Raw genomic sequence first — 18,944 nt, 5'->3', positions numbered from 1 at the left:
TTTAGTTAGTTAGTTAGTTAGTTAGTTAGTTAGTTAGTTAGTTAGTTAGTTAGTTAGTTAGTTAGTTAGTTAGTTAGTTAGTTAGTTAGTTAGGTAGTTAGCTAGCTAGCTAGCTAACTAGCTAACTAACTAAATAAATAAATAAATAAATAAATTCATTCAATTCAATTAGCTAGCTAACTAGCTAACTAGCTAGCTAGCTAGTTAGTTAGTTAGTTAGTTAGTTAGTTAGTTAGTTAGTTAGTTAGTTAGTTAGTTAGTTAGTTAGTTAGTTAGTTAGTTAGTTAGTTAGTTAGTTAGTTAGTTAGTTAGTTAGTTAGTTAGTTAGTTAGTTAGTTAGTTAGTTAGTTAGTTAGTTAGCTGGTTAGTTAGTTAGTTATTTAGTTAGTTCAAAGCAATAACTACACAACAATCAACATAACGAATTTACAGAGACAAATTAAAAATACAAATGAAATGCACATACAATTGCACAAACGAGAGGTAACTACGACTTAAACATGATTCCACAGGGCTATGGAAAATTCATCGCTGCCGGCACCTTCAATGACGTCAGGGGGAATTCGATTCCAATCGATGATGGTGCGGGTAAAAAGAATTCGGGAACGTAAGTGTACTAGACGTCATTTTTTTTTTTACCTTAAGCATGTGCTCAAGCCGATGTGAGATGCACGACGGCAGTTTAAGGTAGGCGTTCTTATTTGTGCGTGATTGTAGTAAATATTGCTTAAAAAGGAAATACAAGAATTCAACGTGACGCAAGCGTGGGCCAGCCGAGGTAATTGCTTATCGCAGTGACTTTCTTTTAATCCCTTCCTCCACTTCTGCCTTCTCTCAGTGCAGCGTAGCCAACTGGACGAAGTTACTAGATCCAGATCTATCTATCTATCTATCTATCTATCTATCTATCTATCTATCTATCTATCTATCTATCTATCTATCTATCTATCTATCTATCTATCTATCTATCTATCTATCTATCTATCTATCTATCTATCTATCTATCTATCTATCTATCTATCTATCTATCTATCTATCTATCTATCTATCTATCTATCTATCTATCTATCTATCTATCTATCTATCTATCTATCTATCTATCTATCTATCTATCTATCTATCTATCTATCTATCTATCTATCTATCTATTTAACTAACTAACCAACTGACCTATTCTACATACTGTCAAACTTCATCCTACAATGAATCTTCAGACTTTGGGTTATCTACAAAGTGGCCTTTCACGTTTTCTTTCTCGTTCTCATATATATGTATCTATACATCTATAATATAATATAATATATTATAATATAATATAATATGATATAATATAATATTTATTAACATCATCATCATGTTCTTCTTCGTCGTCATCATATCAACAATCGGCTTCTTTGCCACTAGTCTTCTGCTTCCTAGTTTTCTGGTGCGCCGGTATAAAAAAAAAATTAAGTATTACGAAAGTAATTAATTATTTAATCAAGTAATTAGTTAATGAATTAATCAGTTAATCAATTGCTTAATTGATTGATTTATCGTCTAATGTATTCGTAGAAACCACGGTGAAACAACACGTAAGTCATTCAGCTGCGATGAACCGCAGTAGTTAGTTCGAAATTCAACTTGCCTAACTAAAGAGGCATGATTATGACAGGCAAAGAGAAACTACAACAAGCGTGGGCTCACATTTCGGGCGCGGCAAGAGACAAAAGGATCCGCAATTCACAACCGCGTTTCGTGCCATGACCTAAAGCCAACATACGTGTATGCTTAGGAATGAAAGCCCACACGACAGATCGCAAATTTAAGTCGCAGACAACAGAACCATCTTCCCATTTATTGTGCGCGCCACGCATGCGAGAGAATATTCGATAATTCCTCCGTCGTGCTCGGCCGGCTCTCTCTGCCTGTCGGCATTGTTCATGAAAGTATCTGCGCTCCCAGAAGAAAAGGAAAGAACAATAACATGATTAAAATAATTTAGAAGAAAACAAGAAAGCGCCTGCGGGGATTTTACGCATATGAAATGACGTCTCGTGCTCAGGAATATCAGCGCTGTACTAAATCCAAGCCCGTCTCATTGTATTCGCCGTTATGTCACAATAACTTTCCCGCCTATGTGAATGCATTCAGAAATGAATCGAGGCGTAAGGAAGGCAAACAGCATACCAACTATCGATTTCGACCCTTGTAAGAGAGTATAAGACAAGAGTGGCATAGATCTGTGAAGCTTTGTCTGTAAGAGTTAAAAAAAGAAAACGATACAGGCACAATGAAAGACGGAGAAGAAAAGCAAGAAAAACTGCGAATCTGTGAATTGATGGTGAAATTTGTCTTCGTCTAGCGTCTCGTAAGCAAATTTAGCTTTCTGGACATGACTTCGACTGTCATTGTATATTGCCATCACTGAAACACGCTTCAATTGTGAGCTGCTTTCAGATCCAGTGAGCGTGCCCGGATATCTCCGGGGCCCTTCTTATGCCGTTGCCTGCTGCACTCGAATACGCCAAACAAGCGGCCATCTTTACGTGCCACGAACTCGCCTCTTTGAAAAATGAGAATTTGCACGACGATGTCATACATAAAAAATTTGCAATGATAACCCTGCATTCATACTGACAGGCTACAACAAAGCCAATATGGTGGACGGCGACTCTCTCAGTAGATCTCGCTCAACGCCTACATTCAATGCTTTACTTGCGCCGCAATTTCAGCCTCTTGTCAGGCTGTCAAAGTGTCTTAAACGATGCTGCACTTTATTTTTTTACAGTACTCTAGTTCTTTGCAAAAATGATGTTCAAGTCTGTCAACATAAAGTCATCAGAAGGTAAATACACAAGAGTACTTGTTAATGAGATTTGTAAGTGGTATATGTCCTCTTTTCTCTTCTTCAAACGCCAGCGTCTATAGTGTCTCAATTGGAGTCGCAGCTTCCCGTATAGGTGTGCCCTCGTTCTCTTCTGCAATTACCAATTTCTTCCAGGAATTCCTGGCTTCGCGATCACAGCCGAGGACACCTGTGTACATTGTGTTAGCCAGAATTTCCTTCACCCGCAGAGTTTAAACATTCATTTTTCTTGTGTGCTAATGAACTTAAATCATCCTTAATTGCCATATCAGCACTGGCAAAATGTGGCTGCTGAAGGTTGTGTCGAAAATGGAGGGAAATGACACATGACGGCAGGAAGTGAAGACATTTTAATGCTATATTAACGTAAAACGATCCGAAACACTCCTTGTATCTGTATCTATGTCGCGCACTCTGCATGGTCATTCGTTTTTCATCATGCCCATCTGGAGACGCTATATATCTAGGCTTCCCGCCAGGAAAAACGCTTCAGTGTTCGATAAAGCGGCTCTTTCTCTCTCTTTCTGACAAACATACTAGCCCCAACTATAACGTCCTCAAAAAATAAATCGAGGTTCTTCGTAGTATACATGCGAGACACGCACAATGCTCAGAACGCGGTCCCCAATGTTTCCGTCAACTGCTTTCCTTTTCGCCCTCTCTCTCCACCACTTGCACCATCTCTTGCCGCGAGTGATATATCGACGGCTTATCTAGCAAAGGAAAGCCACAGTGGTTTCGCACCCTCCACGTGAAGGCCGAGAGACACGCCGGCGCGTCTCGGCGGATCCCTTTATCCGAGCGTATACCTGCAGCCACGAATCCCTCAATCCGAGCCTGCGGCGCTTCGGCGGAGCCACTTTCACTCTGATTGCCTACACGTCTCCATCTGTGTGCTGCATGTCGCACGCAGGAGCCGACGCGGGGGGATCTCCAGCCGCGCTTCTCAATTCAAGTCCCGCAATCCCGCAGCCGTAGAGGAATAGCTCCGTCCGCGGTGTCCCGGCACACACCGCACCCAAAAATAACCACCCTCACGAAGAGTACACAACCCACACGCATATAGGGTCGCACTGAGCCTGTGGACAAACATTGCAGCGAGAAAAGGCGGGCCGAACGAACGCAATTTGTCACCCACTCGAGAAAGCGCGACGCACCGCGGGAGCTCGGCGGCGAAGAATGCTTTCAAGATGGGGGAGGGTGCTGTTAGCGCCGCACACTCGGTGTTACGGGCGCGCAGCAGAAGGGCCGGCCGTTCATCGCGCGGGTTCGCGGCTAAGAGCGGCGGCCCGCGTGACAAATGCGAACGGGTTCGAGATCTGACTCGGTAAAGGGTAAATGGGCGGGGGTGGGAGCTGGCGGCGCTGTAACAATGGTGTTTCGTCTGCCCAAACCGTTGCCGAGGGCCACGCTTCTAGTCGGTACGTATACAGTGCTAAGCTAGTCGCAAACGTATGTGCTTTCGCGTCTGCGTCTAGGTACGTGTACGTTCGCGTGCGTGTGTGTGCGTTTTTGTGTGTGCACATACGTGTGCATATACGTGTGCGCGCGTGTGTGTTCGTGTGTGTGTGAGAGAGAGAGTGTGTGAGAGGGGGGGGGAGAGTGAGGGAGACAAATTTACCTGAAACGCTATTTTGGTATCACCATGGATTTACGGAGGCCCGCGAAACGCAGAGCGACAATTCGCACATTTCATACAGTGTTCAGCTACACATCATCGTTACAAGTATGACAGAAGAGGTCTGCGAGCTAAGGTGGCTTTGTTGCAGCTTCTGACGGGATGCCAGTTTTACTAAGCGCAGAAGTGCTTTATACGTTTATGTCTTGCTATTTCAAGTCAAATGTAAACATATTGTGCAGAACCTTCAATACGGTATAGTCAGCTACTATTTTTGCATTTGCGATCTTTCATACACATGCCAAGGTGCAGCAGCAATCCACTAATACGTTTCCCATTAATGTTTCCTTTTTAACCTTTGTTTTATTTAGTGTTAATACCGCTGAAGTTTCAGGGGTTCACAGGCTTTACTTTCTTTCTGTATTTTCAGTGCGTACACGAGAAACTGGAAGCCATAGCCATGGAAGCCGCAGCATTATACTGTAAGCATGCAAGAAAACATGTGCGCTGTTGATATTGAAATAAATAATTTCACGCTTGCACCTGCTTCCAAACTGGAGATAGACGGAAAATTTTCTAAGCAAGCAGTGGGGCTATCCAATTTATACCAATCTTCAATATATGTATGCGGCTTAGTGTGACTAGGCTGTCGCGAAATCAGAGATTACTGAAATTAATGCTGATTCTGCTTTGACTGTTTGCCTGGCTGATCTTTCGAATCCGTCGTAGTTATTGTAAAACTATCGATGGAGCCGGAAACAGGCTCTGAGAGATGAGAGGTTCTCTTTAACAAAAGCTGGAGATGTTTGCCTGGCTGACGGTCTAACGTGCAACTGCCATTTTTAGGGACAGGCGCGGAGGCCAATATTCAATTCAAAGCAAGCTCTGATGTCACTATTTGAATAGATACGTTTATACCACTACAAGCGACCCAGCTCTCAAATATGGTATCTGTTTATTGGCATATTTGCATACGTTAAACCAACAAAATTGATCTGGCCCAAGCACAATACCGAGCCACACGGCGTCGAGAAACGTTTCAGCTTAGCACCGCCCCTCCGTTTACCAAAAGCAAACCGTCCGTCAGTTTCAGCTTGACCGGTGTCGTTTCAGCGGTCAGGCTGCCATTGCCGAACAATGGCCGAGTCGAGGGCCTAAGCAATGTCGGGACACAGGCGCTGTTGACAGTGAGCGGAGGTGTTGCAGGGGGTACACAACGACAAGCATTCCTGTCTCGCCGTTCACGAGAGCGTACACCCTCCCCCACTGCTTTCCCGCTAAGTCAAGGCAGAACACCAGTCGCATTGAATACTGTTAGGCGCCCTTCGTGCAGCGTCCTTTAATACTATTCCTTCCCTGTAGTTCCTTGTCAATAGGCATGCCTCTCTTTAAGGTGGTTGAAGCGTAATTTACAAAGAGAGGAAGAGATGTGAAAATCAACTTCATTCTACAAATGGCATTTTGTCCGAACGTACATTGCTAGAAAAATTCTCTTCAAATCAACAAAGCCATTTAAAGAGAAATGCTTAGCAATGCGCACTTATTATTTGGTGTATCAGCAAAAGCATGGAAAACAGATGAAGGTTACCGTGTTTGGTTTTCTTCCAGTAAAAATGAGCTTTTTTTTTCTTTTGTGTAGTTATTATTACCCACTAGGCTTTGCTTTATTCGCTGCAGCTATCGTTCTTAACTATTCTTGTTTTTCGACATAATATAGTTGCATGCCAGGCGTTATGCGCCTGGTTTTCGAATAACTCAGCTCCATCTATTTCATGCCCGATGTTAGCTTTCTATAGGTAACCCTGGCAGCAAAATAAATAAATAAATGAATAAATAAATAAAAGGCCCAAAGGTGAGGGTTGCTCAGTCACGATAACAAATTATGAGAAACGTAAGTACACTGTCACGTTGTAGCGACAGTGAAAAACCAGTCAGTGTCACAACTCTGAGTCATGAATCTAACTCGTTACTGGGCGAACTTGTTCCCACAACTGGTGCCTAAGTTCCGGGCAGACTATAGCGAATTTGTACCAGCGCCCTGCGTGAAATGAGGGCTAGCTCGCTTGTCTTCACGTAGCCTGCACTCCAGCTCAAAGGTATAGGTCTATAGTATTAAACACGAAATGATCCCAACATTTCAGGTATCCATAGTTCATGCGTTTTTCCAAAGTCTTGATCAGCATTTTCTTTTTCATTATAACTTTGTCTTGAGATCCTTTTGACGGGATATTTGAGTTGCGAAAGGGTTCGTTGTAGTCTCGGTAGGCTGGCCGCTCCCTATCCGTACTTGTGGATGTGGAGTCCAAGTAAAGTATAGTGTCGACTTTCGGGATTGTTGTCCTGTTGAGGGACAACAGTTGTGTCTTACTCAAGTAGCAAGACACGCTAAGAATGACAGAAACACTGCTCACCAGCCATATGACATACGGCCTTCCGTACCTGGTTTCAAAAAACTCATAAATAGAAAAGCTCAACATCATGTTAAGGAAGGCAATAAAAGCCACCCTAAGACTTCCCCCCCCCCCCGCCCCATGGCCTCCACTATACGTGTCCTTAAGATGGGTGTTCACAACACGTGGCAAGAGCTCCCCGAAGGGCATAAGAACAGCCAATTGGAAAGACTCAAGCTCACACCCACCGGGAGATCAGTACTCCGACACCGCAGCGAGACGTACGTCAGACGCGGACAAGAAAGAGCAAATCCCTTCGGACGCTCGAGAGTCCTTTTGTATCGCACGTGTCCCGCGCATCATGCATCCCATATACCACAGGAGTAGAAGGCAGGCTAGAGCCGACGCCATCAAACGAAGAATCAAGCAAGACCCGGCCGACCACTACAGCGACGCGGCCAAGTATCCGCATCGAAACGCGCACGCTCTCAGCGTCGTAGACTCGCGGCTGCGAGTTAGCATCGGCAACCATCAAGGCACGCAACTCGGACACAACTGAAGAAGCGGCGGTTGCTCTCGCCATCACCGCATGCACAGACGCAGCGGTTGTATCCACCGATTCTCAGGCCGCCTGTAGAAACTTCTCGAGGGGCGGCATCTCGGCCGATGCACTCAAGATGCTAAAACGATGAAAGCACTCTGCTCCCGTACGCCTTCGTAACGTGGGTATCCGGACACGAGATAGGTGTGGATACCCGGACTCGAGGGACATGTGGGTACCCGGAGACTGGAGGGGGACGAAGCGGCTCACGCTGCTGCCCTCGAACACGTCAGCCGTGCTCGCTTCGCCCCACGCGCCCCCCGAACCGCGGTAGAGGAAGCGGAGACCGTACCCACCAACTATTCGGCGATATTACAACTGTACAGGCTCGAGCGCCGGGTCCACGCTCTACCGCACCCATAAGTCGGCAGAGAAGGAAGCATGATCCTCAGACGCCTACAAAGTAACACGTATACACTCACGGGGTGATAACACACCGCCTCTATCCGACGCTCCACGGCTACCTACCTCTGCCCACTCTGCAACGTACCCGACACCCTGGCACACTTGCTCCTGGAATGTCCGTGACATGAACGCAGCGAAATGCAACCAGAAACGGATATGAAACGAGCACAAGCCAACATACACCACCTATTCGAAACGTGGAAGGCCAAGCTCGCCCTCGGAGACCTGGAAGACCAACGACAACTCGTCGCCAGGACTAAGAAGGCAGTCGAAGCCAGAGGGTTCCTGGACTAAGGAGCCTTCCCTTCTCAGGATGATACCGGGCCTCGCTCGGGACACTGTTTCGATCAATTAACGTCTCTCTCTCTCTCTCTCTCTCTCTCTCTTATAACTTGCTGCCAAAAGGATCCTTACCTTAGTGGGAGCCGTAAACACTACCCTCACACCTCTTTCCTCACCCTTCTCTTAAAGGGGTACTACAAAGATACGCCGAATAAGTTTACGCCCATAAAGTATTTTTCGGTACTCTATTACTGTTACTTTCGAGTAGGAGGTTGATTATCAAAGGACAAAATAATAGTTAAATCTGCATTTTTATGTAGTTTTGCTCCTAATTCACGGTGCATGCGCGTGCACTGGGGTTTCTGAGTGCATGCACTGGAGTGTGACGCTATGAATTTCAAACTATTTTCTTGTATTGGGGCCATTATGGCATGATAAATGTTCTAGAAGCTTGGTAAGTTCAGTCTTCGGGCAGCTTTAGAAGGCAATTTAGCCCCTTTCGACCAATAAGATATCAACTAAGCCTGAGCAGATGCCGTAAAATTTTATGACGCCACAGCAAGCTGGCGCGGTTACGTTCAAGGTGCCACCCGCACCCTTCGTTCTTGCGTTTTTTCTGGCTTACTAATTCAGTTTTCCGAGTAAGAGCGCCTTTTTCGGTATTGTAGCAGGGCAATTTACTAAAACAGCTAAACTTATATTTTCCTTTAGTGTACCTTTCACATTTTGAGAAACAGCTTTACGCTTGAAATGTCACTTACCAGGCACCAGCCTGCCCAAGTATATGCATGCACACCGTTGTAGCCAACGAGCTACCCTAGCGGTAGTAGCAACATCAGGCATGCCTAAACATGAAACAGCCGGAGCTTTCATTCACATAGGAGCTTCTCATGAGAGATGGAGCTTCCATCATATGAAACAGCCGCAGTAACCTGTTGGCTTAAGGTATTGTAGTAACGGTCTCGTTGCTTTCTGCGCCAGCGACGCCCATGGCCATGGTCCAAGGGCCTCCACTTTTCTTTCCGTACGTGGACTGTCGTGCTGTCGTGAAGGGCCTGTAGGCACTTTCAAGCTGTTTGCAACAGCTTTTCGCCTGAAGGACACAAACCAATTGCTTTGTGGGGGTTCCTTCATACCTCGTATAACCCCACTCAATAATCCTGCTATGTAGAGCAAATTGAAAACTCTGAGTGCTGCCTTAGAGTCGCAAAATATGATACGTTTGCGAGGCCGCTCTTGCAGTGGCATTTTACATCAGCGCGGAGGGCAGCAACTTCTGTCGCCGTTGGTGATGCCATAGGGACAGTGCGAACTTGTTTGTGGCCAGCGCCACCGAAATGACAACGGAACTAAAGCTGGTAGGCGGGACAATTTGTAGACCCAGTTTGCAACTTCACGTGCGCGCACAGATAGTGGTATTTATCTTTCCATCTTTCTCTCTTTTTAGTCCTTTTATAGAATTCCCCCAGCGCAGCAGGGCGGCAAACGCGGGACGTGCGTATGGTTAACTTCCCTAAATTTCCTTCTTTTTCTCTCTCCCCTCGCTTGAAGATTGAGGGGAGAGATAAAATCCTAACCTACACTCTACAGAGTAATTAACACGATATCAATCCTCAGACAATGTTGAGTAAATTGCATTTTCCCGCCATCTAAAGCACCACCCAGTTTGGTATCGTTTCTTTCTTTCTTTCTTTCTTTTTTTATTTGCGCCCTTTGAACCTCTTCATTTCGCCTTCCCTCTTTGCCTACGCCCAGATGACTGCCGAATCTTCAAAAATAATCTTGTCCCTCTGCCCACTGCTAAACTTACTTAACGACACCAAGCCAGCAGTATCTACAACCTGGCACACAAAGGTGAACGCATTGAGATTATAATAAGTACACCAAAGCACTTTTCTCTCTCCCCCTTTCCGTCTCAACAAATGCACCTAACTCGTTCAGAGAAGCGGCGCGTAAAGAACTCGAGTGGCTACACTTCAAAGGGTCCGTCATAATCACCCGTGGATCCAGCACGGCCTGAACCAGCGTCCTTACAGACGCACAGACACGCCAATGCGGCTCCCGTCCGTGTATGTGGGTTACGTATAGCGGGAATCGCCTAGAGAATCGCCTGAGGCCTTGTTGCTATGTAAGCGGTGTTATAGGCGTAGCCGCCGAACGCCAGAAGTGGAGCAGACTGAGCACAGAGGAGAAGCGCACTACAAGAACAATGGCGTCGAGTCGAGCAAATCGGGAAAGACAGCCCGTTCCACGCAGCCATCGAAAAGAATGACTCGCCGGGCCGGCGAGCGCGGAAGTGCCGTGACCGATAACGATGCATTCGGAAGGAAAGTTCCGGCAGCAAGATGCACTGAGTGAGGAGAGAAGGGGGGGGGGGGGGGGTGCGCTGTCGGGCCAGAAATGCAGCCCGTTGCTCCCGCAGCGAAGGCACGTCGTGCCAGCTATTTTGCCGCAGCGCTGGTGACTGAGTTTCTCGGCCTCGATAACTGTTCGTCGACAGACTTCATTTGTTCACAGCTGGCTCTTTCAACGTTGCTTTCACGCTGTTGAAAGGAATAGTTAGGCTGTTTCGAGATTTCAAGTGTATAGCACAACTTATACATATCCTTGTGCGTACTGGTAAACAGCGCACGATAGTGTATACATGTTGCGAAGATAGGGCAGTACCCTCATTAGCCTTGTGCGAAACTGATTCTGGTCTTTATTCATCGACGTGAGCGTACAGCTTCGTTTGGTGGCGTAATTAATGCTATCACGACAAGCAATATACCGGGACTTTCACTCGGAAAAAAAGTGGTAAGCTTTAGTAGCTTTTCTACACGTGACTATCCTTCAAAGGGCCAGATGGCGACACAGATAAGTGTGCTAAAACTAATAATGAGTTCAATTACGCTCGTTTTTGTGTTATGTTTTGGATGCGGGAAAATGTGCAGAACAGATGTAATGTTCCGCACGAAAACGCCGCCACGATAAAAGTAATCCCGTGTGCAGCGGGTCCTTCTTTTTTTTTTACAGTTGGTAAAATATGCGCGGGATTGGATAAAATTTGATAACGTACTGTATGTACGCCTTATAAGTGTAGGGCTGCGACATATTTCGTATGTCTTACTGCGACGCTATTCCTAGTAAACAACGTTTATATGTCTCCTAGAACACCGTTACCCGCCGTGGTTGCTCAGTGGCTATGGTGTTGGGCTGCTGAGCACGAGGTCGCGGGATCGAATCCCGTCCATGGCGGCCGCATTTCGATGGAGGCGAAATGTGAAAACACTCGTGTACTTAGATTTAGGTGCACGTTAAAGAACCCCAGGTGGGCCAAATTTCCGGAGTCCTCCACTACGGCGTGCCTCATAATCAGAAGGTGGTTTTGGCACGTAAAACCACATAATATAAATGTCCACAAAAGCACTGCTGCGATATTTGAAAGCCACTGGATTGAGTCAGCGTCTGTGATCCGGTCTGAGTGACCGAACTATATCCCCAGTACACTTTCTCTTCTTCTTTCCGTCCCCTTTTCCCCGGTGTAGGATAGCCAACCGGGCTCAGTCCTGGTTAACCTCCCTACTTTTCCTTTATCATTTGCTCTCTCTCTCTCTCTCTTCTTCTTCTTCTTCTTTGTTATGTCTACTGCCACGCATACAAAAAAGGACAAGTTTCATGTTTGCAAGTAAACGTATACGACGTCGCCAGCGCGGCGCAAGGGCAGGGAAAAAAATAAAGAGACGTTTTTTTCTTTTTTTTTTTGGTCACCTCTCGTCGAGCCAATTCAATTTATGGCTGCAATAGAGTCCGGCTCAGGTAGTCTCTCTGTAGAACGATAAAATACTCGGCACCAATTGAATAACGTGCGCCTGCCAGAATCAACAGGTTCGCGGTAGGCAACGGTATAGGCAGCGATCTGTATGACGTCATGTCCTTTATTGAGCAAGTCTATGGGACTATATACCAAAGTATATATATGGGTATATATAATAAATAGACATGTAGATTACAAGGCCACCAAATGCAGTAGCTCTAACAGACAGCACATGTTGGTTGTTTTTCTGTTTTTCCTTTTTTTTTTCTTTTATTAGCATAGACAAGTTTCAAACTTGCGCAGTTACCAGCTTGCTGCAGTACCCAATTGCATGAGGTTAGAAAATTCAGCGTTTATCTTAATTTAGTAATAGTATAGGACATTTAGGTATATCTCTGAGTAACCAGCATGGCACGCAGAACAAATATTTCGAATTATTACAGTGTCTTATTACGTATGTCTCAGCGGTGTGCAGAATTTTGCGCAGACGTTTAAACACAGCGTCCTAAGATTCCCGGTGAAGCTTGTGTGAAACGTAGGTGGATGCATCTTCGATTGCTACTCTCTCTCTATCTTCATGGTACAATGTTATGCCTGCGTTAGGCCTGGCTTTCTTCCTTTCTTTCGTATCTCCCTGTATTGTGGCAGTGCTCTCCGTCAGCTTACGAGTAACATCCTATCGCTGTCTGCTGTCATCTGCCTGGCAGAAAAAATTATCGCGTCTTCTCATATAAAAAAGCTCTTCCTTATGGAAATAAATTTACGTTTTTATACTTCAAGAGGAAGAAAGTAAGACATGAGAAGAAGAGGTTAACTTGATGAACTGTCGATTTGGGTACTCACTACCGAGTTGGGGGAAAAATAGAGAAGGGAAGACTCAAGAAGAATGTGTCCGCGTAGGCACAACGAAAGGAACTCCGAACGACTACACTGTTTCGTACGGTCCCGATGCTCTGAAATATATGTGACATTGACCTTCCGCGCAGCTACTATAATCATGTGAACAAATCAACCGAAAGTCACAATGTGAGACTGCTGCGAAAGGCAAATCCAGCTAGTGGGCAGTTCCACGCTGCGTTAATGGCGTGAGTAAAGTTATGGAGATGACCCTGGTGCTTAGAGGTCGTTCGAATAGCACTCGCGATGTAAACACGAGAGCCACCGGTATACCGGTAAATATAACGTCCGGTTATTAGGTATACGTGCTTCCTGTTGGACATTTCACCGCATAATATATTCGTTCTTTCATTCAGCCGCATGCACTGGGCGCGTCCGGCACAACACAAAGCCAAGTCCACTAGCTCGCACACAAACCGCGCTCCGCTCCGCCTTTACCACTATTCAGCATGGGGCAGGGTCACGACGACCCGGCCATGATTCGGGTCTGAAACAGTGCTGCAGACTCCGTGGCTAACGAGCTACGCCCCCATCACCATCGTTCTTTCGCAACTTAGCGAACGATCAGCGGACTAAAGCACCGGGCAAACATCGTTGCCTCTGGCGTCTCCTCGCCGCGGCAGTAAGGTTGGCAAACACGAAAGAGACAAGAAAATATACAAACCGCGCACAAAGGTAATAGTTCAAAGCGGCGAATCCAGAGCACAGACGGTCAGGTCTCCTGTGCCGGAACAGCTCCCATGACGCCATGTGTGTGCGTAGCGTGAAAGCGCGACGCGCTAAGTGTTTCCGTGACGCGCTCACGTTTCGGCGGGCCATCGCGCTGACGCTGCTCGATACGTATACACACCCGGCCCAGGTGATAACGCGTAATAGGTCCCGAAGGAACCACTTGGAGAGCGACTGACCCCGATCACGCACCCGACGCGCTGCAGCCTACGGCGACGGGTATACGCACCACCCACAGCGCTCGGAGAGTGCACGGCCAGACGATGTATAGCCGCGCCCGCGCCGGGCTTCGCGGCTAGAAAAACGAGCGAATCTAGTGACGGTCACATGCATGGCGGCAGCAACGCGTCATCTATGTATAGCGCGTCGGACTCGCGTTATCACTGTGCAAAAGCCTATCGCTGCGATTCACCAGGCGAAGCCAGACTGCAGTGAGACAGAACTCGCTGTTCAGCGAACTCGTGCAAACGTCGAGCGCAGCGCATCGGGGATAAACAAAGCTTCAAATAAAAATGCCCCCTACTGCAGTTAAAATAAATATGTGTACAGAAAATTTGTACACATCTGGGATGCAGGACCGTAGAAAAAGGGACCATATTTAAAGCGCCTCCTATTCGCACAAACTGAGATTTATGCACAGTAGTATAGCGTAACTTGATTGATTGATTGATTGATTGATTGATTGATTGATTGATTGATTGATTGATTGATTGATTGATTGATTGATTGATTGATTGATTGATTGATTGATTGATTGATTGATTGATTGATTGATTGATTGATTTTAACAACCAGAATCAAGACTGATGCTATGCTATACGCGTAGTGCATGGCTCTGGACTAACTTCGTCCACCTTGGGTCGTTTCAACACAAGTTCAAAGCACGATACACGAGCGTTTCCCGCTTCGCCGACATCAGAAATTGCGGCCGCCGCCTCCCGGAATCGAACCTGCGATGACCTCATTTTTCTTTTCTTTTTTTCCACCAAAGGAAGTTAAGGCAACCGAGAGGGCGGGGGGGGTTCAAAATGGTGGCCGGCATGCTCGGTCCATCGCATCGGTGCAGGGAGGAAATATTACGCGCTCCAGCCCTAGAAGCATCCGGGCTATAACGAGCTCTGTCTTGCGCTGCCGGTGTTGCGAGTTTTTCTGGCAGTGATCCAAGTACAGTTGTATACTTGCGACGCGTCTCGATAGTGTATCCTTCTTGCTCGTGTAAATAGCTCCAAATCACATAACCAGATCTGATTAACGCCGTGCGTTTTTCCCTGACCGTTTCCCTCTTCTATTTGATCAAAACGCCTTTGGCTTCTCCGCAAGAAGCACCGTGCTGCGGAGAAGCCTGATTCTGCGTTAACTTCGTTTGATACGTGAGAAATTCTGTATATTAGAAAATAGAGATGAAGAAAGGAAAGGAAGGGAGTATAATTGGACTTTGCGCAGTTTGCTACCCTACGCGTGGGAATGGGGAGGCGAGAGTGAACGAAAGAGAAGCGGCAACAATTTACGTCGATCATTTGCGTGCTTCATGAGCTTCATTGTAAAGGCTTACCTAGCGACTGTAAGCGTTCGCCAGCGGTAGATAAACCTAATTGCATTGCTTAGTTTTAGACTTGAGAGAAAAACGTGAGAAAATGTCGAACGAAACTTCGCTAATTGCATTCGACGTGCTACGGAAGATTCGGGAGGCATCATCTGCAATAAATGAATGTTGATAGTCATAGCGTCAAGTATGTTCACCTCGCCCCTGCTCCTGCGCTCTTTCTCCACATAAAAAAAAAGATGTACCAAGAAGCCCAGATAAGCATCCTTCTGTCTCTAAAGTCTATCAATATAAAATCTGCTTACCAAGGACTTCACTGCACGGGCTTCATCGACTATCGCATCCGACGCCAGCAACAGAAGTCGATGTTTGTGAGGGAAACATCAGATGAAACTGCGCGAAAAAACAACATGGCACCTGTGATGCTCACTTTTGAGATTGATTATTTATTTATTTATTTATTTATTTATTTATTTATTTATTTATTTATTTATTTATTTATTTATTTATTTATTGAAATCAATAAAGACAGAAATAGGCATGGGGCCATGAAAGAGTATACACTCTGTTTCAGTTATGAGGGGGTTTGCCACACAATTTGGCGGAGGCGGGGACGAGAGCCGATATCTGGGCGGCATTCTTTGTGGACAACAGCAACGACTCTGCCGTACCTGAGAAATACCAAGTTACATTTATTTATTGGAAATGTTACAGTATATCCCTGGGTTTCTCACAACAATAAATTATTAAATGAGTGAGGCATGATGGCATGATGATGAGTGAGGCATGAGGCATGATACCGCGCAATCATCTGCAATTAAAAAAAAGAGAACAAAAATTAAAGATATCCTATTTTTCATAGTCTGACGTGCAGACTAGAAAATAGGCTTTCTACGTTCATAAGCACTTAACAAACACTTCACAGATGGTCGCTCTAAACAAGAGAAGATAGAAAGACAGAGAAAAAAAAGATAGTTCGACGAATCGATAGACAAGAGTGAGACTCGGGTGTCTGCCAGGCTGAACTGATTAGGTCTGTATCACGGAGACTTCGAAGTGTCCGCACAGACTACTAAGTTTCTGACAGGTTCGGATATAGTACCGAGAAATTAAAACAATATTTCCGAGAACGGCGATAAATATTGGGCTCGTGAACCACCTAAGCGGCTTTAACAGGACAACATCGACCAAAGCAATCAATGTTTCGAAATTACCCGATGTCAGTACTTGAATATGCAATCTAATTGGGTATCCAGATTTATCCTGTAACTCTTTCACTGGGCCACACAAGTTAATTGTCCATTGTGATCTGTTTCGTACATTGTGCAGGGTGCTTTCGGCATGCAAAACCATATCAAACTTTGTTGTTGGGTGCGACCAACTTGATCGGCTGTATATAGTCATCGGAGATGGACAGGGAAATTACTGGCGCGGAGTTATATGGGGCGTTGCTGGTGCACACCTATGTCAGCGTCCGCGGCAAACTTTACAAGCAGGTTTGTCCTTGACCTACGTTTCTACACGTGGACGTGCTCGTTCGTAGAAGGCCGCCGGGTGGATTTCAGCAGGAACCTTTGCAATGTATTGCGCCTGTTAGGCCTTTTGACAATGCGATATTACCGCGCGCAGCGACACGACGAGTGCTGTTTTATGTGAAGCGCCGAAACTCAACTGACGAGCAGCGCAAGAGGCAACGCATTAGTGAGACACTGACTAGCGAACAAACAAAGTTCGATTAGAGAGGGCGTGTTATCGAGCTATACTGTTTCAGCAGTTGGAAGAGATTCGATTACGTGTCCATCGCAATGACATGCGCTGTACAGGCAGGAATTGGTCTGGAGGTTATACACACCTCGGTAGACACAACAATAAGCAAGGAAATAATGTTAGCAAGAGAGAGAGGGAGGGAAAATTAGGGGTGCGATCTTGTACGCGTTCCAAAATAGAACGGAGGCGGTTCGTTCCACCGAGCCAAATACGATTCGTCAATTTGAACCGTGCCGAACGCCATGACATCTATTGTGACGTGATATCTGCTGTCAATCATTCCGTGTCATCCGCTATCGGACGAACGGAACGGAACTTAGCGCCTATTTCGTGACGTAAAGAATGGACCGCCTCCGTTCTATTTTGGAACGCGTACAAGATCGCACCCTAGAACTCACTGACGGAGGGATGAAGCAGAAGGACTGAAAGGTGGGCGAGTTTGATCCTATGCATTCTTGGGCAGCGCACACACAAACGAAACGCAAGAAATAAGACGAGACAAGCGCTTGGTGAACCAGGACAGAACCATACTGCTATCCTGTACTGGGGAAAGGGGAGGAAAAGATTCAGAGAATTTATTTATTTATTTATTTATTTATTTATTTATTTATTTATTTATTTATTTATTTATTTATTTATTTATTTATGAAGTGTCCCAAGGCAGCACAGAAGGCTATGAGAAATGTCACAGCGTGGAGATTCGGTTTAATATCGACCAACTGGACTCCTTTAGCGAACACCGAAAGCTCAGCATACTAGAGCGTTTCTGCATTTGTTAACCATTGGAACACGGCTACTGCAGGCGGGAATCGAACACGGACCTCGTGCCCAGCAGCAGAAAGCCACAGCCAAAGTGAAACGCGGTGGATAACGTGTGTCAATGTGTCTCACCTGCAAAGACACACCGTCGTCCTTTTTGTTATGGTTATTTTGCTGTCTTTTCGTTCTTCTGGCGTATATTGCTGGTTTCCAGGAAAATGTAGGAAGACGCACACGAAATAGAGAGGATGTCCCCTTGAATGAAGGGAAACAACCAGGCTCCTTATGTGCTAAGCAACACCGAGGGATCGATACAACAGCGAAACGCATTCTTGTCCTCAAGCAGATGCGAACTGAAGCAAAGGAACAACGCTCCTCAGCACCGGTCGATACGCCCGAGCGTTTAGATCCTGACCTAAAGTATAACAAACGCACGCTCGCTGCAGCTTGGACGCCTATAGTATGCAGCTCGGCCCGGATTTTTGTCCGCGAGATGCGTTGCTTTCGGCTGACGTAAGAACACGGCGCAACTGTCGAGCAGTGTTATCGGAGAACGCGCACTGTGTTGAAATACCTGTCGTGAATCCTATTACGCAGCCCAGCCATGTCCAGGACTAAAGCAACATGAAAAGCCACGGGCGCCTGGATTCGACCTTGGGAGGAGAGAAGGAAGTGTTTTGCAAACTCACCTGTCGCAGACTCGAACAGACTGATCATATGCAATCTTTACAACGAAACGGTGGAGAGAGAGCAAAATGGATGGAAAGAAAGGCAGAGAGGCTGGCTAGACTTTGTTCAGGTTGCTACCCTACACGATGGGAACGGAAGGTGGAAATGGTAGGGAGAGAGAAGACAAGCATTCATGTCGATCACGCTCACTATAGGCAAGGCGCAGCGGGTTATGCGGCCGGGCACTCAAGTCTGTCGCCTTCGGGTGTACTGCGGAAATAGCTCGTGTATTTTTCTGGGATGATGAGCTAGTGCTTGAGCAGGCCAGTCTGCTGAAGGCAAGCTGGAGAATCTGGCGTAGTTCGTCGACCAGGGATTAGTGACAATGTATACACTTCTTTTTTTCCTTTTTTTATTTGTTAAACAAAAACTTATATTGCCTTATCTTATGCCGTAATCGAGAGTCCCTTCAATTCGGCACTCATTGAACCTAGATGCAATAAATTATGCACTGCGTATCAAATAACTACAACTCTATGTGCGCAACTGAAAGTTTACAAAAAACTGCATTCGACAAAAACTACAACATTTATCTATTATTTATGTGTTGCTGGGAATCCGATAAAACGAGCACCGGTAG

The 18,944-nt window shown here is 45.8% G+C and overlaps 1 protein-coding gene across 2 annotated transcripts in view; it reads right to left on the bottom strand.

Moving 5' to 3' along the window:
* Nucleotides 1-18,944, bottom strand: part of LOC135917489 (GS homeobox 2-like) — a 68,082-nt gene that overhangs the window by 21,366 nt on the left and 27,772 nt on the right. For both annotated transcript variants that reach the window (XM_070535146.1, XM_065451056.2), the window contains exon 2: nt 15,415-15,502. The gene's annotated coding sequence lies outside the window, so the exon portion shown is untranslated. The remainder of the gene's footprint in view (nt 1-15,414; nt 15,503-18,944) is intronic.

The sequence above is a fragment of the Dermacentor albipictus genome, chromosome 3 (assembly GCF_038994185.2).
Source record: "Dermacentor albipictus isolate Rhodes 1998 colony chromosome 3, USDA_Dalb.pri_finalv2, whole genome shotgun sequence".
NCBI lineage: Eukaryota > Metazoa > Arthropoda > Arachnida > Ixodida > Ixodidae > Dermacentor > Dermacentor albipictus.
The sequence above is the reverse complement of the archived record's forward strand: the minus strand, read 5'-3'. Positions and strand labels throughout refer to the sequence as shown.